Source organism: Rhinopithecus roxellana, chromosome 16, assembly GCF_007565055.1.
Source record: "Rhinopithecus roxellana isolate Shanxi Qingling chromosome 16, ASM756505v1, whole genome shotgun sequence".
Lineage (NCBI taxonomy): Eukaryota > Metazoa > Chordata > Mammalia > Primates > Cercopithecidae > Rhinopithecus > Rhinopithecus roxellana.
In genome coordinates, this window is record NC_044564.1 from 41,308,937 (window position 1) to 41,335,381 (window position 26,445).

Sequence of the window (26,445 nt, forward strand, 5' to 3'; positions counted from 1 at the left end):
ATCCATGTTAATAACCTGGTTGCATCTCTCCACACCTTTCTTCACAGTCGTACAAATTTACACAAACACATTGTATGGTTTGGGGGGTTGTTTATAGTTATTCAAATGTTAGGTTACTTTCTGTTTCTCTGAAACTTGTAAGTTGGATAAAAAGCACGGGTTCTAGGGTCAAATTAATTGGGCTTAAATTCTGGCTCCTTGTTTACGAGCTCTGGTATCTTTGGCAAATTATTTAACCATCTTTGTACTCAGGTTTCTTATCTATAAAGTAAAATGGGGGAAATAATGGTTCTCATCTTATAAAACTGTAAAATGCACAGCACTGCCATCAATAGGTAAGGATCTAACTCTTTTAAAATAACTGCATAATATTCCACAAAATAGAAGTACCAACATTCATTTGACCATTCCTAATGATGGCCATTGGTTATTTCCAGTCTTGTTACTGTTGTAAACTTTGCTTCAATAAACATTATTGGACTTAAATCTTAGTGCTTTGATTTCCATAGAATATATTACTCAAAGTGGGATTGCTGTGTCAATTTAATTGTATAGATTTATACTTGGCACAGGGAGAGGTATATCTCAGGGAGAGTGATATGGTTTGGCTGTGTCCCCACCCAAATCTCTATTTGAATTGTAGCTCCCATAATTTCCACTTGTGGGAGGGACCCAGTGGGAGATAATTGAATCATGGGGCAGTTTCCCCCATACTGTTCTTGTGGTAGTGAACAAGTCTCACGAGATCTGATAGTTTTATAAGAGGTTTCTGCTTTCACTTGGCTCTCGTTCTCTCTTGTCTGCTGCCATGAAAGACATGCTTTTGCCTTCCACCATGATTGTGAGGCCTCCCTAGCCATGTGGAAATGTGAGTTCATTAAACCTCTTTTTCTTTGTAAATTATCCAGTATCCGATATGTCTTTATCAGCAGCACGAGAACAGACTGTTCGAGGAGTGTTCCAGGAGTGTGGTCAGAGACTGGGCAGTCATTGTCCATAGAAATCACATGAATTGCCATGAGTCATATATCCATCTGACTTTTGGTTTGAAGTTCACGTAAGTTCCTTTGGTCTAGGGTTCATGAGAATTTTGTCTTTTTTGGGTAAATTTATTTTAATCACCATGCAGTCGAGAGTGTTGAAGAAATGCTCAAAAACAAAATCACACTGGAGCTACCAGTTTCTCTAGCTTAGTAGAGTGGCTGTATAAAATTTAAAACTCAGAATGAAATCATAAGCCAATCCCCTACAAATTGGGTATACCACATTATTTTAGATCTCTTGTTTTATGTGACTCAGTCTGTAACCGATCTTCCACTTGGGAACCTATTGGTGATTCAAACAACTCTCAGTAAAAACGTGTATTGCCTAATACAAGATCTGTGTCCAGTGATCCCTCAGCAGAATAGGCTCTTTTTTTCTAAATGGGGTTCTTCTCCTTCTGTATTTTCATTTCCCCTTTCCTTTGTACTTAGATGTCAGATCCTTGGTAGGCTCACAATACCATCACTGAGACTTAGAAATAGATTATTTTCAAATTGCCATTTCTTTATCACAAAAGAAGCTTTTCTGATTTCTGGGCATTAAGCACTTCCAAAGGTCCTGAGACAGAATATGCAATATTCCTTGGCATGTTCCTGCTTATCACTGATCTTCCCTCCTAAATATTTTTTAGAAATATTTATTGCTCCCCTTCTGTGGGATAAAATTGATCTGGCTTTTTTCTGCCACTTTCTAATGGAAACAAATACCAATATGCCTCCCAAAATAAATAGGCCTCAGGCACCCAGGAACACAAAAAAAGCACTCAACCATACAAAGGTATTTGAATCTGTACTCAGCAGCAATTTTTTGCCAGTGTACAAACAAAACAAAGAGGCCAAGCGCAGAGTCCTTCTGACTTACTCCTGGCTGCGTTTTGTCAAACTGAAGCTGAAAACATGGGACCACACATACAAGAAGTATGAGAGAAAATGAGGGATTCTAACACACTGGTTTACTTTACTATTTTCTATGAGTGACTTCTCTCATAGAAATATTCTTTAGTATTCTCATACTAAATACTCTTTAGTATTCTAACAAACTGGTTTACTTTAGTGTTTTCTGTGAGAGACTTCAAGAACAACAATATGGCTTTCAGAAGCTTGGCTGAGCCCTAAAATGGAGGACTGGTATTATTTGCAGGCATGCACCATCATGCCCAGCTAATTTTTGTATTTTTTGTAGAGACAGGGTTTTACCATGTTGGTCAGGCTGGTCTTGAACTCCTGACCTCAGGTGATCCATCTGCCTCAGCCTCCCAAAGTGCTGGAATTACAAGTGTGAGCCACCATGCCTGGCCTGCTTGCTTGTTTTTTTTTATTTTTAATTTTTTTGTCTAAACCTCTTATTTTCTTGACCTTCTTTCTATTCTCACTCTGACTTCAGGATCTCCCCACATTCTCTTTACTTTTTTTTTTTTTTAAACCTGCTTATTCTCACTTCTGGTTTCTGGTCTTCAAGGCAGAAGGGAGGGAAGTTGGGAGGCTGCCCGGGCCTCTTCCCACAGCCTGATGCGTGCCTACTGAGCACAGCTCTTGAAAAGTTCCTTAGATTAGGTCTCTTTCCAGGATGTCTTTGTCTCAGCCCAATTGTCCAAATTGTAAATGGACTTAGCAGCCCTTTTGAAATACAGACAAATGGGCCCCTCAAAACTTCTCTAATTTCTTGTGAAAAGACAAACTCTTACTTATGCCAATTTGTTTCTTCTTATCTTTTCTAATTTCCCTGCTTTTCCAGGCCACTTTGTACAGATGTAAAGAGGATGTGGCATTCTACAAGCAGGAAGAATAAAATGTCCATAATGAAAGTCCATACTGGCTTTCCAAAAGGGTTGCATACATCCCTTTAAAAGCAAAACAAAACAGAAAGTTAAAATAAAAGGAAGGACAAAGTTACGTTAGGTAAAGACTAACAAAAAACAAAATGTGTTACAATATTTAGTTAAACATATCAGAATTAAAAAGCAAAGAATTAAATTAAACTAAGAAGGGTTTATTGAGAAAAGGTAGGATCCTCCAAGAAGATAAGAGTTACAAACCTTCATGCCCCAAGTGACATAGAGCCAAAATTCATAAAGGAAATACTGTTAGGAATGCTTAGAGAAAATGAAAAAGGCAGGAAAAATGTGCAATTGTAGCAAACTGTAACATATCTATCGGAATTGATCTGCTGGGTGCGGTGGCTCACACCTGTAATCCCAGCACTTTGGGAGACCGAGGTAGGCAGATCACCTGAGGTCAGGAATTCAAGACCAGCCTGGCCAACATGGTGAAACCCTGTCTCTACTAAAAATACAAAAATTAGCCGGGCATGGTGGCACATGGCTGTAGTCCCAGCTACTCTACTCGGGAGGCTGAGGCAGGAGAATCGCTCGAACCGGGAGGCAGAGGTTGCCGTGAGCTGAGATTGTGTGACTACACTCCAGCCTGAGTGGCAGAGCGAGACTCAGTCTAAAAAAAAAGAAAAAAAAAAATTGATGTATGAAGTACTGAAAATTTAAATAAGACTATAAGACATTGCAAATTAAAATATCCAATTAGTAAGAACGATTTAATAGCTGTATTCTTAACTATGTTCTCAATGAACAGAAAATTATGTTCTTGTTTTTTTTGCCTTTCAGCCAGATCTGCCATCTTCCAGTAATTTGCCAAAATGACAAACACAAAGGGAAAGTGGAGAGGCACCCGATATATGTTCTCTAGGCCTTTTAGAAAACATGGAGCTGTTCCTTTGGCCACGTATATGTGAATCTATAAGAAAGGTGATATTGCAGACATCAAGGGAATGGGTACTGTTCAGAAAGGAACGCCCCACAAGTGTGACCATGGCGAAACTGGAAGAGTCCACAATATTCCCCAGCATGCTGCTGGCATTGTTGTAAACAAACAAGGGCAAGATTCTTGCCAGGAGAATTTATGTGCGTATTGAGCACATTAAGCACCCTAAGAGCTGAGATAGCTTCCTGAAACGCGTGAAGGAAAATGATCAGAAAAAGAAAGAAGCCAAAGAGAAAGGTAAGTGGGTTCAAATGAAGCGCCAGCCTGCTCTACCCAGAGAAGCACACTTTGTGAGAACCAAAGGGAAGGAGTTATGAGCTACTGGAACCTATTCCCTATGAATTTATGGCATAATAGGTGTTTAAAAAAAAGACCTCTAGGCTGTTTTTTGAATAGCCTTGAAAAACATGTAACTCTGGACCAAACATTGGGCTATTTAAAAAACTCAATAAATTCTAGGGAAATCTACTAAGTTACGTTCTTTGACAATAATCAAATATAATTTAAAAATCAATATGAAAAGGTATTTATATGTGTATGTTTAAGTCATACAACTGGAATTTAAAAATAGTTTTCTAAGCAAATCATGGGTTGCAGATTTTAAAAAGCTAAATTACCAGTTAATTGTAAATAAATGATTATCAGAAGCCCATGTACTGTCAATAGGATATAGCCAAAGATACAGAGAGAAACACATTTATTAATAAATAGTAATGATTAAAAAATAAAAGCAAAACAAGACAAAGAAAGGAAGTGATCAATAAAGATATGAGAAGAAATCAATAAAATGAAAAGGAAATTAATAGTTCTTTTTTTTTCCTTTCAATTGTCATTTTATAGCTCTCTACCGCATCTGCCCCCCACCCTTCCCTTTGATGACGACAGGTTTCAGGGGGACCAGGGAACAAAGCTGGGGCCTGGCAGCCCCACTACTCTGCCAGCCGGGGAGAGCAAGTCACAATTACAATTATCACAACAATTAGCTCCTGTACTTGGGGGATCTGCAAATTGAGGAGGCCTCAGCTCCTCATTGTACAGGGGTCTATTTGGCAGTGACCTTGCTCTGGAGACGATGATATTCCCTCAGCCTGAGGGAACTGATGTTGACGAACCCGGTGGCATCAGTTGGCTCATAATTACCCTGCACTTTCGTGCTCACCAGCTCCTCGTTGTAGATAGGCAGTGGGACTCCCAGGCTGAGGATGTACACCCGGCCCTTGAGGATGGACACCTGCATTTTTCCCTTCCACTCGCTCCTGGAACTTGGCGATGCAGTGACGGACAAATTCACACTCTGGACTGTGCCAGAAACTGTTACACACCAGCTCAGCAAATTCCCAGCCCAGGCCTTGTTTGATTTTGCGCACTTCCCGGTCCATGGTGAAGGCCTCGATGTCTAAATGAGCGTGGTAAATGATGGTGTCTGCTGGGGTCTCATAGATACCTCGGGACTTCATTCCAGTGAAGCGGTTCTCCACGATGTCAATGCGGCCACGCCCTGCTTGCCCACAACTTCGTTTAGGTACATGAAGAGCTCCAAGGAGGTCTGGTGGGTGGTGCCATACTTGACGTTGGTCACCTTCACAGGGACCCCTTTTTAAAATTCAGTCTCGAGAATATCAGGGGTGTTGGGGGCTTTGGCTGGGTCATGGGTCTTCGTGTAGAGACCTGGAGGCGCTTGGTTCTTGGGGTTCTTCAGGATTCCAGCCTCACAGCTGATGTGCATGAGGTTCTCGTCCATGCTCCACAGGTTCTTAGGAGTGACCAGGATAGGAATCCCATGTTTCTTTCGTGTATTCTTCCATCAGGTCAATCGGTTCAGTGACCGCAATAAAGGGAACAATGACCTTTATCTGGGGGCCCGATGAGTAGCAGGTGAGCTCAAATCGGACTTGATCCGTCCCCTTTCCCGTGGCGCCATGGGACACATACCTGGCTCCCTCCCGCTGGGCAATTTCCATTTGTTTGCAGGCAATGCAGGGCCTGGCGAGAGAGGTGCCCAGGAGGCAGCGGTCCTCATACAGTGTGCTCGACTGCATGGCCCGTCAGACGAACTCCTCCACAAACTCCCTGCTGGCATCCTCAATGAACACCTTTGTGGCCCCAAGCTTCAGTTTCCTCCTGGCTTCCTCCAAGCCTTCCTCCTGGCCAGTGTTGGCTAGGTAGGCAACGACATCATAGCCTTGTTCCTTCAGCCACATGAGGATGCAGGAGGTGCCCAGGCCGCCACGATAGGCCAGAACATGGAGCCTTTGCTGGACATAGCTATGTCTGGGATTGGAGGCACCAGTTGCTGGCGTCTGGAATCTGTCTTCATGGTGCAGTGAACCACTCAGGCTTGGGCAGCCGTGGCAGGCAACAGAGCAGCGGAAATTAATAGTTCTTAAAAGGAAACTAAATGCTTATTCTTTGATGAGTATAATAAAATTAAATAGACAAACTTTGTTAAGATTGATCAAGAACAAAAGGAAGAAGGGACACACACATAAACTCATTAGGAAGGGAAATAGAATATAAATGCAATCAAGAACATTTAAAAATTAAAAAGAATAATATGTTAAACTTTATGAAAATAAATATTGAAAGTTAGAGGAAACAGATTACTATCTAGAAAAATATTAATCACCAAATAAAACAAAAGAAAGGCCACAAATAAAACTGCAAGATAGGACAGGCACGGTGGCTCATGCCTGTAATCCCAGCACTTTCAGAGACCAAGGCGAGTGAATCACCTGAGGTCAGAAGTTCGAGACCAGCTTGGCCAACATGATGAAACCACATCTCTACTAAATACAAAAAGTTAGCCAGGCATGGTGGCACATGCCTGTAGTTCCAGCTACTCCAGAGGCTGAGGCAGCAGAATCACTTGAATCTGGGACAGGGAGGTTGCAGTGAGCCCAGGTCGCGCCGCTGCACTCCAGCCTAGGCAACAAGAGCGAAACTCTGTCTCAAAAAAAAAAAAAAACCTTCCAGATAATCATCCTCTTTCTTCATCCTCTTTCTAATAAAAGGCCCCAGACATAAATGGTTTTATAGCTGAGTGCAAACAAACTTTCAGGAACCAGGTAACCCCTATGTTTGTAAGCTCTCTCAGAACATTATTAAAAATGCAAAGTTCCCCCAAATTATCCTGCAAGGCTGGCATAACCCTGCTACCAAAGCTCACAAAGACAATAGAATTAAAGGAAGCAAACAGAAATTACAGAATAGTATGACTTATGAACAGAGGCAAGAATTCTTAATAACTTTCTAGCAACTAAAATATAGCAGAATATTTTTTTTAATACTTCTAATTAAAAAAGTAGATTTTCCACTATGAATTTAAGCATGGAAATCTAATAGTATAATCCATTACGTTTTTGACCAATAGAAGTGAAATTTATGATTATCTCACTAGATACTAGGTAAACATTTGATAAAATTCAGTGTGATTCTTTTTTGTTTTATAAACTCTAAACAACCTGGAGGAAAAGGAAACTTCAGGCTGTGTTCTCTGAAAGCAGATGCTTTATTAGGATTCACTCCCTGGGGAAGGGAGAAGGCAGCAGGATTTGGCAGAAAGAGAGAGAGAGCCCATCAGTGGTGTCCTGCACTGAACCTATAAAATCTGGCTTTTATACCCCTGCCTCGATCAATAATTGGATGCCCAGCACTGCAGGAAGGGTGTACCCTTGGCTGAGGCAGCTCCCTGAAGTTGAGGAAATCCCCAAAGGAATTGTAGCAGCAAGTCTTTCCTTAAAAGGGGATGGGCAGTGCATCTCCTACCCATCACTATTCGATTAAAAAAAAAAGCAACTTAGAATCACCTCTAGTAAAGGTAGACATGTTGATCCTTACACCACTACTATTCATCGTAGAAAATCATAGACAATGAAATAAAGCAGAAAAGAAAACTGGTATGAGGTACACATGTTGGAAAATAGGAAACAAAATTATTATTTTCAGGCAATATGACTGGAGAAAACCAACCCCCCAAAAATTGAACTTTTATTTGTTCCACAAGATACACAAAATACAAAATCGACCGACAAAACTTTTCTAAGTAGCTTTTCTAAATACCCACACCCCCAATTATCATCTGAAAAAAAAAATCATTAAGTGGATTAAATAAAGTTTTTTTTAAAAGCTTTAAAAACATTTTGTTAATATGGTAAATGAACTAATATGGACCCCTCTCCCTCAACCACAAGCACATTGAACTGCTGGATAAAATATGGGTTTAAAAAAAGTCAATACTTAACAGCTCAAAACAAAGAGGAGATTCTCCAGAGAGCTCAGATGGAATACAGTCTCTAGAGGCTGCAAGCACCCACCAGAAGGAGGAGCTACAGTATGATGTGAATGGCCACCATAGCACAACTCCCATGGCGATCAGATTTCCCTAGATTTGGGCAAGAAAACAGCCTTGTTGAAAAGGATAAATTCTAGATAAAACCAGGCTTCTGGAAGGGCTGCCACTTCTGGAAAAGGAGAGCTGAAAAAAACTGTGTCCCTGGTTCTGGGTGACCCAAAGATCGCTTGGCTCTACGAGCCTCCAGGTAGGGATTAAACACGCCTACTGTAAGAAATCAAAGCCCCACATTTGGACCATGCATAGGGTGGAATAAAAATGCATATTACACATTTAGTATGGCATTCCTCACATTGAAATATTAATATAAAAACATGTTTCAGGCGAGGCGTGGTGGATCATGCCTGTAATCCCAGCACTTTGAGAGGCTGAAGTGGGTGGATCACCTGAGGTCAGGAGTTAGAGACCAGCCTGGCCAACGTGGTGAAATCCTGCCTCTACTAAAATTACAAAATTAGCCAGGCATAGTGGCGCACACCTGTAGTCCCAGCTACTCGGGAAGCTGAGGCAGGAGAATCACTTAAACCCAGGAGGTGGAGGTTGCAGTGAGCCGAGATCATGCCATTGCACTCCAGCCTGGGCAACAAGAACAAAACTCCATCTCACAAAAACAAATAAATAAAACAGGTTTTGGATTAGGGAAGCCTCAGCTGAAGTAAACATTTAAACAAACATAATAAAAAGACAGACCACTTTTATGGCTCTGCATTTATGAAATTCCCACCAGGGAAAACAATTGCTATGCTCATTATAAGAAAATTACATGCCTCATGGGGAAATGATCAACTCTGAGACAGTCAAAAGATAATATAGGAGGATTATGACCCTAAGAATGAAAGTAATAAAATAATCTGCACAATTCTTTAAAAGAAGTATTTATTAATATTTATATAGTTAGATTTTTCTAAAGGAATAAATGCTATAATAGATACTATTGATTATTTACCGAACGGCTATTTCTCCCCATTTCTGGCTTACCACAGATGTTATTATACTTTTTCTTAGATTTTAAAGCAGCTAGAGCTCCAGGGGAGCCTGGAGACTCCCCTGTTTTTTTTTTAAAGCAGCTAGAGCTCCAGGGGAGCCTGGTTACTGCCCAGTCAGAGGAGACAGATCGTGATTCGTGTAAATCAGTTACGGTAATTCCATCTCCTTATAATTTAAGAACAGTGTGCAGCACAGTTGTAGTCAACAAGACATGAGGAAAATCTGCTGTGAAGTTTATGGAAAAGACTTCTTGGTTCATATACATGGACATTTGAAGTGATATCCTCTTTCTGCCACTAGACAGTCTATGCTGAGGATGAGGTGCTTGGAGCTGCTGCTGCAACTATCTTGTGAACCATGAGGGGAAAGGCCCAAGGCACTGCCAAACATTAAGGATGGAGAACAGAAACATGGAAAGACCCTGAGTCCTTGATGATATGATTGATCCACTGAATTTAACTACTCTGGAGCTGCCCTGTCTTTGAAATTGTTATTGTGTGGAGTATACTTCTTATAGTTCAAATAATTTGCACTTTGTCTTTTATTACTTACAGCCCAGATCAAAATAACTGATAAATTATACCAGTAAAAAGAGGATAATGGAGGTGGGGGTGGGGGGATGAATTGGCAATGTTTGTAAAGAACCAAATAATACTTATAGAAATGAAAAATGTGAAGTGTTGAAGTTATAAACTTGTTGGGCAGATTAAACATCTGACTACTCACAACTCAAGTGACAGCTAGGTAAACAGAGGACAGATCTGAGAATGCACACAAAATACAGCCTAAAATAAGAGAAATATGAAAGACAGTGGTAAACTGACAGATAGAAGGAAAAGGTCTAATTTATATCTAAGTTCTCCAAAGAAGGAAAATAAAGAGAATAATGAGGCAATATTTACTTATTTAATAATGGGAAATTTTCAATAATTAATGAAATACATCCATTTCCAGATGAGAGGGAAATCATGAATCCTAAGCAGGATAAAAATACTTCCTCAATGGCTACATCATAGTGAAAAAGAAAAGAGGGAAACCTTAAAAGTAACCAGAGAATAAAGTAGGATTATCTACGATGAAAAATATAACGGCCCTCCTTGCTAACAAGTATCTTCCTGACTCCACATACCACTGGCCTTCTTTTGAAAATCTCATTAGAATGCTGATTTTGTTCAGATGTTGAATGAAGATTTCTTTATCTCAGGAAAGGTACACTTCATGTGGGAGAGGGGCTTTTGCCAATGAAAGATGAGAAATTTCCAGCCATGATGAGATCATTGGTACTATACTCTCACGGCTAAAAACAAAACAAAACAAAATCTATTGTGACTGTTTTTAGAATTTTTTTTCAATAGGTATTCCAAAACTGTGATCCCTGAGAGAAGGGAAATAAATACAGTGAGACCCATAAACACCCTGGATTTCTGCACAGACACACTTTCTGCATATTGGTGTGAGGACAGGTGGCCCAGACAGAGCACAGCAGTATCAATGAGGTGAGGAGAAAGAGGCTGTAATTCAAGAACCCTGAGATGTCCAGAATTTTCCTGGAAGAAGAGAGTGGTGTTGAAAAGAAGATCCAGAAATCTGCATAGTATGCCAGACACTGAACTGGTCATGCACAGGGTTACTGCACATGCCCAGAAAAGAACTATTACCACGGAAAGAATGACTGTCAGTGTGCTGTGGGAAGAACAATTTCCAGGGCTAGTGAAAGGGTCAGGGACATTTGAGTCCTGACCACCCCAAGCAGAGAGAATGTACTGAACACCCAGAGCACACAATAGAGGCCTGAGAAAGGCCATAACTTAGGAAGAGGGCTAATTCGCATGAAAGAGGGAAGCACTGCTTTAGACTTTCCCAAACAAATCTGTAAAGATGACTTGGAAGGATTAAACTAATTCTCAATAAATTGCCTGCCTTTCAGAACAGAGCTCAAAACCCTGTTAAGGAATCAACAAAATCCAGATACTCAAGAAAATAGCAGCTAAAATCCAGCATACAATACAAAATTTCTACTTATGTGAAGAAGTAGGAACATTTGAACCATATCTAGGACAAAAATCAATAAAGTTTGAAGAAATTGCCAAGAACAGCTTGGTAGTGGAGACCCTAATTCAGTGGCACTAGAGGAATTAAAGACACACGCATAGAAATACAGGGTGTGGAGTGGGAAATCAGGGGTCTCACAGCCTTCAGAGCTGAGAGCCTTGAACAGAGATTTACCCACATATTTACTGACAGTAAACCAGTCACAAGCATTGTTTCTATAGATTATAGATTATCTATAGATTATAGATTAACTATAATCTATAGATTATAGGAAACAAAGGGATGGGCCAAAATAAAGGGATGGGTTTGGCTAGTTATCTGCAGCAGGAACATGTCCTTAAGGCGCAGATCACTCATGCTATTGTTTGTGGTTTAGGAATGTCCTTAAGTGGTTTTCCGCCCTGGTGGGCCAGGTGTTCCTTGCCCTCATTCTGGTAAACCCACAACCTTCAGCATGGGCATCATGGCCATCACCAACATGTCACAGTGCCACAGAGATTTTGTTTACAGGCAGTTTTGGGGTCAGTTTATGACCAGATTTGGGGGCCTGTTCCCAACAGAAATCATGGTTGAATAAATTTTCACGTTTGGTGACAAGGATAACCCACACATCCAAAGAGTTTAATGAACCCTAAGCAAGGTAACCATGAAGAAAACCACCTAAAGTCACACGATACTCAAATTGCTGAGGATCAACACTAAACTGAAAATCTTTTTTTTTTTTTTTTTTTTTTTTTTAAGACAGAGTCTCACTCTGTCACCCAGGCTGGAGTGCAGTGGTGTGATCTCAGCCAACTGCAAGCTCCACCTCCCAGGTACACGCCATTCTCTCGCCACAGCCTCCAGAGTAGCTGGGACTACAGGTGTCTGCAACCATGCCCAGCTAAGTTTTTCATATTTTTTTAGTAGAAATGGGGTTTCACCATGTTGGCCAGGATGGTCTCAATCTCCTGACCTCATGATACGCTCACCTCAGCCTCCCAAAGTGCTGGGATTACAGGCACGAGCCACTGCGCCCGGCCTGAAAATCTTAAAAGTAAGCAGAGAAAACAGTTTATTTTGTACTCTTTTTAAAAACATTTTACTTATTTATTTATTTATTTTGTTTACTTGACAAATAGTAATGATAGATGATAGATAGATAGATAGATAGATAGATAGATAGATAGATAGATAGATAGATAGATATAATAGGGTACAATATGATGTTTACATATGAATATATTGTGAAATGATTAAATCAGGCTAATTAACACATCCATCACCTCACGAGCTTACTATTTTTTTGTGTGTGGTGAGAATATTTAAAATCTACTCTTCAGGCAATTTTGAAATATATGACACATTATTATTAACTCTAGTCACCATGCTGCATAATAGATCACTAAAATTTATTCCTCAGGTGTAACAGAAACTTTGTACTCTTTAACCAATCTCTCTCCTTTCCCCATCTTCACCCCCAGTCTCTGGTGACCACCATTCTACTCTCTGCTTCTGTGAATTTGACTTTTTTAGACTCCCCATGAAAATAAGATCATGAAGTATTTGTCTTTCTGTGCCTGGATTATTTCACTTATCGTAATGTCCTCTAGGTTCATAAGTGCTTGCAAATGACAAAATTTCTTCTTTTTAAGGCTGAATAGTATTCCATTATGTTATATATCATATTATCTTTGTATCTCCATCTATTAATGGATATTTAGATTGCTTCCATATCTTGGCTATTGTGAATAATGATGCAGAGAACATGGAACTGCAGATATCTCTTGGACATTCTAATTTCAGTTCCTTTGACTATATACCCAGAAATGGGATTGCTGAATCACATGGCAATTCTATTGCTAGTTTTTAAGAACGCTCATGCTGTTTTCCAAAATGGCTGCACTAATTTACATTCTCACCAGCCGTGTTCCAGGTTTTCCCTTTTCTCCACATCCTTGCTGACACTTATCATCTTTCATCTTCTTTATGATAGCCATTCATTCTAACAGGTGTGAGGTCTTACCTCATTATGGATTTAAATTGCATTTCTCTAGTGATCTGTGAAGTTGAGCATGTTTTCATATATTTGTTGGCCATTTGTATGTCTTCTTTTGAGAAATGTCTATTCAGGTCTTTCGCCATTTTTTTACTGGGTTATTTGTTTTCTTGCTATTGAATGAGTTTCTTACATATTTTGTATATTAGTTACTTTTTACTCTTAACAGCGTCTTTGGATGAACAGAAGTTCTTAAATTGAATATGGTCCAATCATCAATATTTTCATTTATAAATTGTAGTTTTTGCCCATCTCAAGCTCATGAAACTGTTTTGTTTTACAACAGTTATCATTTTATGTGTTATAGTTCCTGAGTGCTTGATTTTCATTCTCAATATTCTCATGTTCCCAAGACACTTGCTGGAACATCAGCAATAATGTACACACGCCTGGTAACAGGAAGAAATGGAGTGGGAAGGACAAAATGGTATACCAAAACATCTACCCATATTTGAAGCATCTGTCCCAGAAATCTCTCCTATCAATGTCTACATATAGTCTACATATAGTTACATGATCGTAGCAAGCAGCAAGAGAGCTTTTTAAAATTTCAGTTAAAGGTATTGTTCTCTTAAATAAAACTTGCTTCTATTAATAAAGATAGGAGAAATGAATATTGGTGGAGTCTTCTGGCTGTTAACTGAAATCCAATCTTACCTTTTCCTTGGCACATGGCTGCTTAGCTAACGGTTACTTTCCTAGAATATTTTATTGTTCTCTATGGTCTTGTCATTAAGTTCTAGCCATTGTAATGTGAGTAGAAGTGGTGTGTGCAACATTGGCTTTACTTAGTTAAAATAAAATCTTTTACTTTGGTAATTTCCTTTTCTTCTTCCTGTGAACTATAATATAGATATGCCTGCAACCCAGCTAAAAAGATGCATTTGAGGAAAACCCTTTAAAGATGGAAAATAATTAAGATGAAAGGAAAATTGGTTTTCTCATGTAACAAAATAATGTGAGATCCCTACCTCATACCATCTAAAAATATAAATGCCAGAAGGATCAAAGATATAAAATGTGATAAAACAAAATTTCAAAGACTTTCAGAAAAAAATCTTTATGATCTCTGGATCAGAAGAGATTTCTAAATAAAATACATAAATAAAAGAGAAAAGATTGAAAATTTTGACAACATTAAACTTCAAAATTTCTTGATGATAGAGGAAAATATAAACAAATTTAAAAGACAAGATAGGCTTGTGGCTGATCTCTAATATGCAAACTATTTTTACCCATTGACAAAAATTAAATTGCCTAAATAGAAAGATAGGCAAATATTTGCACAATCAATTTAGAGACAAGAAAATTCTAAATGGCCAAGGAACAGAAGAAGTTAGCTTGGCCTTGCTGTTGATCAGAAAATGCCAATTAAAGCAACAAGGTATTTTTCCTCATAACAAAGATTGTAAAGACTGCAAATATCCAATGCTGTCACAGAACAAGAAAACAACCTCACTATAAATACAGAAATCATTGCATAAATCGGCAAAGATTCATGCTACAAGATATTATGCAGTTATTAAAAGAATGAGGTAGCTTAATGTTTAGAGATCTGTTTCTGATCTTTTTTTTTTTTTTTTTTGAGACGGAGTCTCGCTCTGTCGCCCAGGCTGGAGTGCAGTGGCCGGATCTCAGCTCACTGCAAGCTCCGCCTCCCGGGTTTACGCCATTCTCCTGCCTCAGCCTCCCGAGTAACTGGGACTACAGGCGCCCGCCACCTCGCCCGGCTAGTTTTTTTGTATTTTTTTTAGTAGAGACGGGGTTTCACCGTGTTAGCCAGGATGGTCTCGATCTCCTGACCTCGTGATCCGCCCGTCTCGGCCTCCCAAAGTGCTGGGATTACAGGCTTGAGCCACCGCGCCCGGCCTGTTTCTGATCTTTTTAAATGAAAAAAGCCTGGTACAAAATAACAAGCATAGAATGATATTATTTTTATAAAATCAGACAACCCTCCTTCTTGTAAGCAAGCAAAACAAACCTCTGTAAATGTGTGTAAAAGAAAAACATTGGTTGATATTAAGTGGGTCCATTTACCAACGTAATGCCTGCATTACAGTATGAGAGCTTTCAAGCAGCTATGAGCAATGCACTTTTTGGCTGTTGGCACTGCTATCTCAATTACTTGTTTTCCATTATTTATAAAACCTAATATACAAGTTTTGGCTTTTATGGTAATACCATTCCCAAGAGCACATTGATAAAGTGGATGAGGCCTTAGCCAAGCAACATGCACAGGCTTGGATGTTGTTAGTGCTTCTTTGATATTTGTATAAATGCTTCTGAAACCTTTCAGCAGAGTCAATGGGCAAAAATGTGCTGCCTGTGCCTGTTCATATCCAAATCTTCAAAAGTTGAATCTGTTGAGAATTTTGTTCTCAAAATCATTTTTATGTTATTCTGACATTGCAATAAACCAGCTTTTTTAAAAGGCTATTAATCTATGAGGCAGAATCTGCCATGTGCCAAATCACTTTCTTTAAGTATGTTTGACAGTTGGATAGAAACATTAACATGTTCGTGCCATTTAGCATACTATTATTTAGTGCACCAGTAATGGCTAAATGCTTCTCCGGGTAACACTTACTCCCAGGGAGATTCTTGAGAGGAACAAAATTCATTATGTTCACTGATGCTGTGATATTAGGAATCAACAGAGAAACACAGCAGTCACAGGGAGATACACAAGCTGGGGTAGGACAAGGACACGGGCCGCATAATACAGTAGAAAATACGCTCTGCTTGCTGGGGCTGGAGACCTGTACTGTAGACCCAGCTGTGCCATTAGTTGTCTAACTCTCTTTGCTGTCGTCTTCCCATCCAAGAACAAGGAGTTTGTCTTAGATTGTGGCTTTTTAGGTAACGTTTCTCTAATTCGTAGGCTTCTCAGGAGTGATTGTGGGAGATGTACGTTAGTATGTTAGAAGTACTAATGAAGATGGGGCACTAATCTCAGGCCTGGTGAAACCAGAACAGCTCTGCCTATCTTTGTTTTTTTGTTTTGTTTTGTTTGAGATGGAGTCTCATTCTGTCACCCAGGCTGAAGTGCAGTGGCTCGATCTTGGCTTACTGCAACCTCCACCTCCTAAGTTCAAGTGATTCTTCTGCCTCAGCCTCCCGAGTAGCTGGGATTACAGGCGCCCACCACAATACCCAGCTAATTTTTGTATTTTTAGTAGAGACGGGGTTTCACAATGTTGGCCAGCCTGGTCTCGAACTCCTGACCTCAAGTGATCCCCCCGCCTTGGCCTCCCAAAGTGTTGGGATTACAGGCATGAGCCACCATATCCGGACTTTTGTTTTTTATATTAGTGTTCTATGTAACATTTGGTATGAAATAAAGTTTGAAAACCCCTACACCAGATGATTTACTTGCTCTCAAGCAGTCCTCAAAATTCTGTGGTTTTAAGTACAGATGGAAGATGTTACCGTGGACTTTCTTTAATGTACAGTCTTTACTTTGTCAACACGAATGTTTCCCAAAGTGCATTCTTTGGAACTCTGTTTGATGTTAATAGAAAAAAAAGGAGGGGGGGCTATTATGTAGACAAATATGTCTCATAAAGTTTTCATTGCAGGACTTCTCAGTCCAATGTGACGGGATCCCTTAAGCACTTTTCCCCACATTTCTTTGTACTTTATCTTTTTGATCTGATTCCGAATGAACTCCACCTTCCCACACTTTTCCACTATGATCCCAGGAAGCTGGAAGTTAGGACTTCTACTTATAAATTTGGATGCTGGACGGGGGACCACAATTCAGTCCATGCCAGGAGTCATTTGTTACTGGGACATAGCCTACTGTCTCCTCATATACCATCTACTTGCTTGCAGACACCAATATTTGGAAATTACCTTTGACTTCTTTCACCCTTCACACAAATATATTAGCAAGCCCTATAATATTTATCTTTTAAAGATTTCTATAAAATGTTCAGTATCTTCATTCTCACAGTAGTTACCTGAAGCCATCCACAAGGAGCAGTCCTACATACTCAATGATGTTTCCCATGCTTCCAGTCGAATCAGGCTCTTTCTCCCAGACAAGAGAGCTGGGAAACAAGGATGCTGGGTAGCCCCAAGTGGGCGTGTGCAGTTGAACATGATGTAATGAAGAGGAAGCTGTGAGCTGTGTGCATGTGGCACAGAGAGACAGTGTCTAGGGAAAGAGAAAAAAGCAGACACGATGAGAAGGGAGAATAAACCATGTGCAGGTTGGGAGAGGGGGAACGTAGCTGTCTCTGTGCCTGGTAACTTTCCTGGTCCAGATTGCCTTTTTTATTTTCTTCTTCTACTTTTTTTTTTTTTTTTTTTTTTTTGACAGAGTCTCACTCTGTCACACAGGCTGGAGGGCTGGAGTGCAGTGGTACAATCTCAGCTCACTGCAACTTCCACCACCCGGGTTCAAGCGATTCTCCTGCCTCAGCCTCCGGAGTAGTTGGTACTACAGGCACCCACCTCAATGCCCAGCTAATTTTCATATTTTTAGTAGAGAAGGAGTTTCACTGTGTTGGCCAGCCTGGTCTCAAACTCCTGACCTCAAGGGATCCCCCCACCTCAGCCTCCCAAAGTGCTGGGATTAGAGGAGTGAGCCACCGCAGCCAGCCCTACTCCAGATTTCAATCCCTGGCTGTACTTCTTCCCTTGCCTCCATGTTTCTGTCCTGGTTTCGCTCCTGACAGCCCTCTTCCTCCTTTCTGGCATTCTCTAGTTCCACTTCTACCTTGCTAAGCAGTGTGCCAGTGCTGAGGGCAGCAAGACTCTTCCTTGCAAATCCTTCAGAGTCAGAATTCCATCCCACCATGACAGTATTTCTAGGGTCCATCACGAGTATATGTATTGTCAAGGAATTTTATGAAAATTTTGCAAAACTATATTCCATGAAAAACAGAAATTTCCAAAGCTTGAAAGCAGCATTTCTTTCTTGCTACTTAGTATAGGATGCATTGTGTCCCCACAAAAGAGGTATGTCTAAGTTCGAATCCCCAGGACCTCAGAATGTGACCTTATTTGGAACTAGGGTTGTTGCAGATGTAACTAGTTAAGATGAGGTCATATTGGAGTAGGGTGGGCCTTTATACCAACATGGCCATGTGCAAACTACTTAAGGACACGCAGGGAGACAGAGGCGAAGACTGGAGTGATTCATCTACAAGCTAAGGAAGGCCAAGGATTGATGGCAAACAGCAGAAGCCAGGAGAGGCAAGGAAGTTTTCTCCCCTAGAGACATCAGAGAGAATACAGCCTTGCCACCACCTTGAATTCAGACTTCTAACCTTTAGAACCGTGAGAGGGTAAATCTGTGTAGTTTTCAGCCACCTATGTTTTGGGACTTTGTTCCAGCAGCCCTAGGACACTAATACCCCAGTGTTCTGGAGGTCCAGGGCTGGGAGATGCCATTCCCTCCTCACTTGAAGGATACTGAGTCCTCCCTGGTCCCTGCCACTCACCATGCAAAGACCAAGGCAAAAAAGATGAGAGTGCAGGTAGGTGGGGGGAGGGCAGGCAACTCCTCCTCCCTCCTGATCCACAGCAGACCCCTTCCACTTCTAAGAAGGAAATGAGGGACTTCGCTGGTCCATCCAAACCTCTAACTCCACCTTGCTTCTCTCTTCTCTTCTCCCTGACCCAAGTGTCAATACCCACTGCCACAGCCTCCTGTGTCTAAGTTTTTAAATAAAATTAATTAAAGGAAGTTTGAGAATATCACACTCATCAGTATATGATATGGAAGTACAACCACTTAAGATAATGGAGAAGTAGCTGATAGATTTGGGCCCAGTGGCTGAAAGCCATTTATTCATCCCAGGCCATGGGCCCCTTAACATCTCTCAGAGTTGTCTCCTAGGCAGCCTCCCTCTCCCTGCTCTTTCCCCACAGTCCTGGACTGCCACCCTTCTTGGTTTACTAGCTGCACTCAGTGTGTCTTAGAAAGCCACTTTCTTTTCCCTGTAGAAACCAAACTGTGAATACACTGAGTCAATAAATGTCCTTTTCTGGCCGGGTGTGGTGGCTCACGCCTATAATCCCAGCAGTTTGGGAGGCCAAGGTGGGCAGATCACCTGAGGTCAGGAGTTTGACACCAGCCTGGCCAACATGACAAAACCCTGTCTCTACTAAACATACAAAAAATTAGCCAGGAGTGGTGGCAGGTGCTTGTAATCCCAGTTACTCAGGAGGCTGAGGCAGGAAAATCACTTGCACCTGGAAGGCAGAGGTTGCAGTGAGCCGAGATCACGCCACTGCACTCCAGCCTGGGGAATAGAGCAAGACTCTCTCTCTAAATAAATAAATAAATACACAAATGTCCTTTTCTCTGGGAACTTCCAGATCCCTGGTGAACACCTGCTCCCTTGAGTATTGAGAAGAGATTTGAAAAGAGTGAGGAAAGAAAAACAAAAAAATAGTGCATCAAGTATAAGCCTGATTACTTCTCCAAAGTGGGCTGGACAGATTCCATGTCAGATCAACCGGGTAGGGCTTCTAGGTGTGCCAACAGGCTACGGCTCCTCTGACTATGTCAATAGAAGAACTTCAGGATTCCAACAGCCACCTGGCAACACCAGTGTTTTCTCTGCAGTAATCTGATCCTGCCATAACATAAGTAAGTAGCAACAATAACTAAAGCCAATGCAGATACAAAGACTCTGGAAGGAGACACAGCAAAATGTTAACTATTGTTTTCTCTAAGAAGTAGAACTAAGAAGGAGTTTTGCTTCTTTTGTTTGTAAAACTTTCTGAATTGTATGACTTTTTTCTTTTTCTTTTCTTTCTTTTTTTTTGAACAATAATAGGTTTCTATTTTAAATCAGACAAACAAAGAGGTCTCAAATTTGGAAGGCAACCACTGTCACCTAACTCAATGTAGAGAATGGGTAATATGATGATTTAGCTTAACCAGAAAGAAAATTTCTTGATTAGCTGGTAAATAAAAACAAAATAGAAAAGTGGGCATTTATCTGCCCATTTTACTAGCATTGATTATTAGATTGCTGTGTTCATTACAAGGCTGTACACTATAAGCTTATCATGGATATACTGAAAAGTTTCTATGGTTCAAGGTGCAGAACATATGACTAAAATGGCTTAAATCATAGAGGTATATTCTCATATAACCAGAATGTGCAGGTAAGGAGCACTAGCTTCAGCTTCTCTGCTACTCTTTTGGCCTTTCCTGATGGCCTCAAGCTCCCCAGCTTGCTGGGGGCCCTACCGGGGCACACGTCTGCCCTCCTGCAGGGTGCCCAGTCCTCAGCACACTCCTTGTTAGGAGTCTGTGTAAACACTGGGTCCCTCTGCATCACCCAGTTGTGGGAAGGAGGCTCCCTCTGCCTGGGTGTGGTCTGGACTGTTGTCCTCTGCCTTTTGTAGATATCTGGATAACGTGGTCAATGTGACGAGCTGATGGGTGCAGCAAACCAACATGGCACATGTATACATATGTAACAAATCTGCACATTGTGCACTTGTACCCTAGAACAACTACTGTGGTCGTTCCAAGCCTTATGCTTTTGTCAGGCAAAAAAGTAAGAAGAAGGGGAGGGCTTCTATGTTATTGAAGAAAAAAATCATTCCTAGAAGCTCTCCTAGCGCATTCCTCTCAGTTCTCATTGGCCAGAATTGGGTCACTTGCCCATTCTCTGACAGCGAGGGATGCTGGGAAACAATATCTGGCATCTTCCATCTGTGGTAAAAAGCAGTCTCTTCCCACTAAGGGGCATCATGAGCACAAAGAGCAGAGAACTTGGAGGAGGGAATCCAGAGATAAATGTACCCACAAGTATTAAGTCTTTTATAAAATCTTTTATAAGCATCTGAAATGTCTTAGCCTGAGTAAAAGAAAACCAAACATCAGATTAATAACATGCTTCGACAGTATGACATTTTTATATCATAGTTATCTGCCCACTATCATATGCAAAGGATGATTCTTAATGCTTTAAAAAAAATATGAAAATGTGATAAGGGAAGGAAAAATACCTACTACACGCTTACCCTAAGTCAGGCACTGTCGCAGGTGATTTAAATATTTTATTTCAATTGCTCCTTTAAGGGAGCTACTGGATTTATTTTATAGATGAGGAAATGGAAGCCTCAGGGAACTAAATGTGGCATTTTTGCCACATTCTCTTCCTGGGACTTTACACCTCCTACCAATTCTACAACTAGCAAGACCTCTTCTAGGAAAAAACACAACCAGATTACACAGGTATACATAGAATATGACTAAGTAAAACTGTGAGTTTATGCATTGATAAAAGATAGTAGAGGTAAATATGAATGATCTCAAAGCTGGTTAGGCTTTGATTATTCTCCCTTTAAATTTTCTTAATCCAGGCTGGGCATGGTGACTTCAGGCCTGTAATCCCAGCACTTTGGGAGGCTGAGGCAGGTGAATCACTTGGGGTCAAGAGTTCGAGACCAGCCTGGCCAACATGGTGAAACCCTGTCTCTACTAAAAGTAGAAACAAACAAAAAATCAGCTAGGCATCATGGCACCTGTAATCCCAGCTACTTGGGAGGCTGAGGCAGGAGAATCACATGAACCTAGAAAGTAGAGGTTGCAGTGAGCCAAGACCACATCACTGCACTCCAGACTGGGTGACAGAGTGAGACTCCATCTCATAAATAAATAAATAAATATTCTTAATCTTAATAATGTTTTAAGAACTTGTTTGGAGGTTCTAGCAAAGGGAGTACAGCTACTCCCTTGACAGAAGCTATACCCTTGACAGTAGTACCTAGACAGTACAGCTATACCCTTAACAGAAGAACGGTCCTCCTCCATAGAGGATCAAAGCCCTGATCAATCCCAGGGCTGTGGTTGGGATGTAGCTGGAGCAGTAGAAATGGGACACCCATCTAGCTAGCCAGATCAGCTGAATCAACCCTGGCAATCAATGAGGTGACAGATGTCACAACCAGATTGCCCTCACATCCCTTAATGGTGTTTTGAAAGTTGAAAGAACTTTTGGAAGTTTTTGTATAGGTCTAAGCTAAGTTGTAAAAGCACTGGAATACTATTCAGCCATAAAAAAGAATGAGTTCATGCCCTTTGCAGGGACATGGATGAAGCTGGAAACCATCATTCTCGGCAAACTATCACAAGTACAGAAAACCAAACACTGCATGTTCTCACTCATAGGTGGGAATTGAACAATGAGAACGCAGGGCGGGGAACATCACATACTAGGGCCTGTCGGGAGGTGGGGGCTGGGGGAGGGAGAGCATTAGGAGAAATACCTAATGTAAATGACGAGTTGATGGGTGCAGCAAACCAATATGGCACATGTATACCTGTGTATCAAACCTGCACATTGTGCACTTATACCCTAGAACTTAAAGTATAATAATTTTTTTTAAAAAGACGTAAAAGCACTGTGCTTGGCTAACTTGAATAGTTCATTTCCATATTTATGTTGTTTCAATGATTTAAAAATAGGAGTTGTTACCTTATATACATTATGTTCTTATATTCATTAGCATATGATACATCCCATTATTAATACTTTAAATTAGTTTGTTTGATGAACAGTTTAAAGATATACTTTTTGCCTAGATAAGTAAAATACAGTTGTTTAAAAGGTTGAAGTATGTTATTTTTCCTCTTAAAAATGTATTCATGTAAATTACAGAAACTTTTGCAATTAGAAAGAAAAAAATCATCCATCTCTTACATGACATGAAGACACTGAATTTATCCAGAATTTTATTTTTTTATAAAAGACTGTTTACTTTTTTAATAAAATAAAACATCTATAATGTTTATAAAAACAGCCATCTACTCCCCACACTTCTACTTCCCAATTTTTGTTCTCCAGGTGCAATTCTTCTAAATTTAACTTTTTGTCTTCTATTTTAAAAGAAAGGTTAGATATTATCTGTTGACTTTCTCCTATGAAAGACAAAAGTTCACACCTTTGTTTCTTTCCTGTTCCTTGCCTCCCAAATATGCACTTCTCCTCCCTCAATGATCCCAACAGAATTATATCACAGCTCAATATGTATATTCCATATGTATATTATGATTGTGCAAATAATATTCACAACTAAGCCATGAAATTAACTTTGATTACATTTTCTTTATTGTACAACTTTTTGTATTACACAGTGTAAATATTTTCCTTGATTTTCTGCTTGCTTCATGTTCTATGTTATCATTAAAAAGTTATTCTTAAATTATCTGAAAGAAGCATAATCTGAATTTAATTAATTACGTCAGGAAAATCTGTCCACTTCTTTTCCTTTACTCTTTTCTTTTCCTTATTTTGTTGTTTTTGGAGTCACCCTTTCTGAAGCCCTTTGTCCTCCACCTCCAATCTAGGCTCTCTGGTCTCCTTTCAATCGATATTGGGGATGGGTATAAAATTCTAGGTTGAAAAGTCACTTTTCCTTAGAATTTTGAAGCCACAGTTTTATTGTTTTCTGGCTGCCTTCTAATTCCTTTTTGTATGTATGGACCTGATTTTTCTCTCTGAAAGCTTTTAGAATTGTAGTTCTACCCCTGATAATCTAAAACTTTGTGATGACATCTTTTGATGTGGAACATATTTTTCATCTATTATGCTGGGCACCCCCCAGTTTGCCCTTTCACTCTGAATTTCTATCCTTCAATTCTGGAAATTCTTATTTGGATAATTCCTTAATAATTTTCTCCTCTTTACTTTCCCTGTTCTCTCTTTCTAGAATGTCTGTTAGATGTCGAATGTCCTGTCTGATCTTTCTTATCTTTTCTCTTCATTTCTGTCTCATTGTCTTTCTGTTCTAATTTCTAGAAGATATCCTCACTTTTTCTGCAGCCATTCTGTTGACTTTTACATATCAGCTATTATATCTCTAAATTCAGTACAGCAACCTGACCCCCTTTTGAATGTAATAACTTTTCTCCTATCTCTGAGGATATTAATGATTTGGAGTCTTCTTCTGGTTTTGGAATTGACTACTTTTGGTATTTCTTTTTATTCCCATTTGAGCTGGTCTCTATGCTTAATTGCAGGGGTTGTTGTCAAATGGCTGGTGATTCTTGGTTTTCCAAACATGTTAATATGTGAAGGTCTCAAAAGCTGACTGGAAGCTCTTTGTGAAAGTGGGTGATGGGCTTTCCTAGAAGACAGCCTGGCTGTTCTGTGAGGGAATCTCCACTTGTCAATATCTTAGGCCTTTTTTCAGAAGCCAGAATAGAGAGGAATTCAGCCTTCAGTCTTAAAAAAGTATAAGATCTGACAAGCTGTGTTCTTGGAGATAAGTAGAAGAAAATAGAACAGGAGTGATCTTTCAGTCACTTAATAGCTCTCTTTTTCTACTATGACCCATTCGATAAATTATCTGAATACCTTGACTTCCTCTAGTTTAACTTTCTTCTCAATAAATCTTGTCTTTTACTAGGGATTGTTTCCTGACTGTGAAGGTAGCAAGGATACATAAAGGATCTAAATGTTTTTAAAATAGACTTTTAAGCAATTCTGAACCTTTGCCATCAAAGATGATCAGCTTTATCAATTCCTCAGCCTTTATAGAGTGTGGAGGCATGAACTGGCCTCCTTATTTCTCCCTTATTTCCTCAGCTTTCTCTGGTTTTTCAATTCAGTTACCCTTGTGTATCTGCTTTCCAGTATCTAAAATTTAAATGAAGTCTCTCATCTTCTAGCATCTCTAACCACATTTTCTTTGACCTCTTGGTTTATTGTTTGTTTGTTTTTAAACAACTATTTTATTGTTATTTTAGTCTGGTTTCAAGAGGCAGCAGGAAAATGCTCGCATTCAGTTTATAATATTTAACCAGAAATCTCATCTAATATTCCATATGCTTTTAAGTTTGGTTTACACAGTTTTAATCATATTGAGGAATACAATTTAGTATCCTGCTTTTAAAATGTATCATTTATCATAAGCATTTCCCAAGATAATGTGTCAATACTTTTTGAATGCTAGGATGACATAGGATATTTATAAAATTCATTCTGATTTCAAGTATATAGCTAGTCTAGTCTCTAATAAGCCACTGTGTTCTTCTCTCTCTCTCTCTCTCTCTCTCTCTCTCGGAGTGTGTGTGTCTGTGTGTGTGTGTGTGTGTGTGTGTGTGTGTGTTACATATGCACAATGGTGTGGGTAATGCTACCAAATCATTTGAATATGGCCACTGAGTTACAGAATATCAAATAATAATCTCACGTCTGTCATATAGTATCATGGAAATAATGTCATGTTCCTTGAAGAGGGAGAAATGAATTTCAGTTCATTAAGCATTAGGGAAAAAAGTGATCTCTTATCTAAGAAAAAAACCTCACACTCAGTAATTAAAAGCAACCATGAACTTGCCCTTAATGATATGGGAGTGGTGAAACCTACTAATTTCACTACTTTGCTCAAACACATGGGGAACTTTCCATACATTGAACATATTTCTGAGTTTGAGCAAAAAAAAAAAAATCGAAAGACAGACTAAAGGTCCTGTTTGGCTTTTAAAATATCCAAATTAGCACCTAGGATGCTTAAATATCAGTATCAATTATGTGTGTGTGGCAAGAGGTGTAAAGGTTTCTAGTCTTAGGCTCTTTTGTAAAAAAAACTCTGTATTTTTGTACCCACTTTAGTTTTCTGCTCTGACTGCTTTCTGTGCACCAATCTTCCAATCGGCCTGTTAGCATTTGGTCCTTTCACATTTGATATATAGGACACACACAACCAGATACTTTTTAATGCAGATGTACACATTCCTTTTCTATAAATGTTATATACATTCCCAGAAGGAGTCAATATGTGTCTGATATAAAATTATAGTCATGGAACATCTAATGCAGCTTTCAGATCATTAAGACTCACAAAATTCTAATCAACAATAGAAGCATGGGCCCTGTTTATATTTACCAGATGCCTGAAAACAACTGCTTCCACTCCTGTTTTCCTCCATTTACATGAACAAACCATCTTTCCTAAAGTCTGAGACTTTTTCCTCCTAATCAAAGAGGTGATGGCTGTTGGCAGTGTTGCCTGTATTTTGCTGCCTTACACTTGCCACGTAATATAATAAAGGGCAAGGGTTCTGGGGAAAATAACAGACAATCTTTATTCAACTGTGTCTTCAATGATGACACATTGCTATCTAGAAAGAGCTTTATTCCATACTAAAGCTATTTACATACGTCTGTTCCGTCAGTAAACATCAGTAAAATGAATTCAGTAGTCATTTGGATGAAATT

The 26,445-nt window shown here is 39.7% G+C and overlaps 1 pseudogene; it reads right to left on the reverse strand.

Annotated features, from left to right (window-relative positions):
- Nucleotides 1-4,795: 4,795 nt before the first annotated feature.
- Nucleotides 4,796-6,081, reverse strand: LOC104663313 (annotated as a pseudogene).
- Between the last annotated feature and the right edge of the window lie 20,364 nt (nt 6,082-26,445).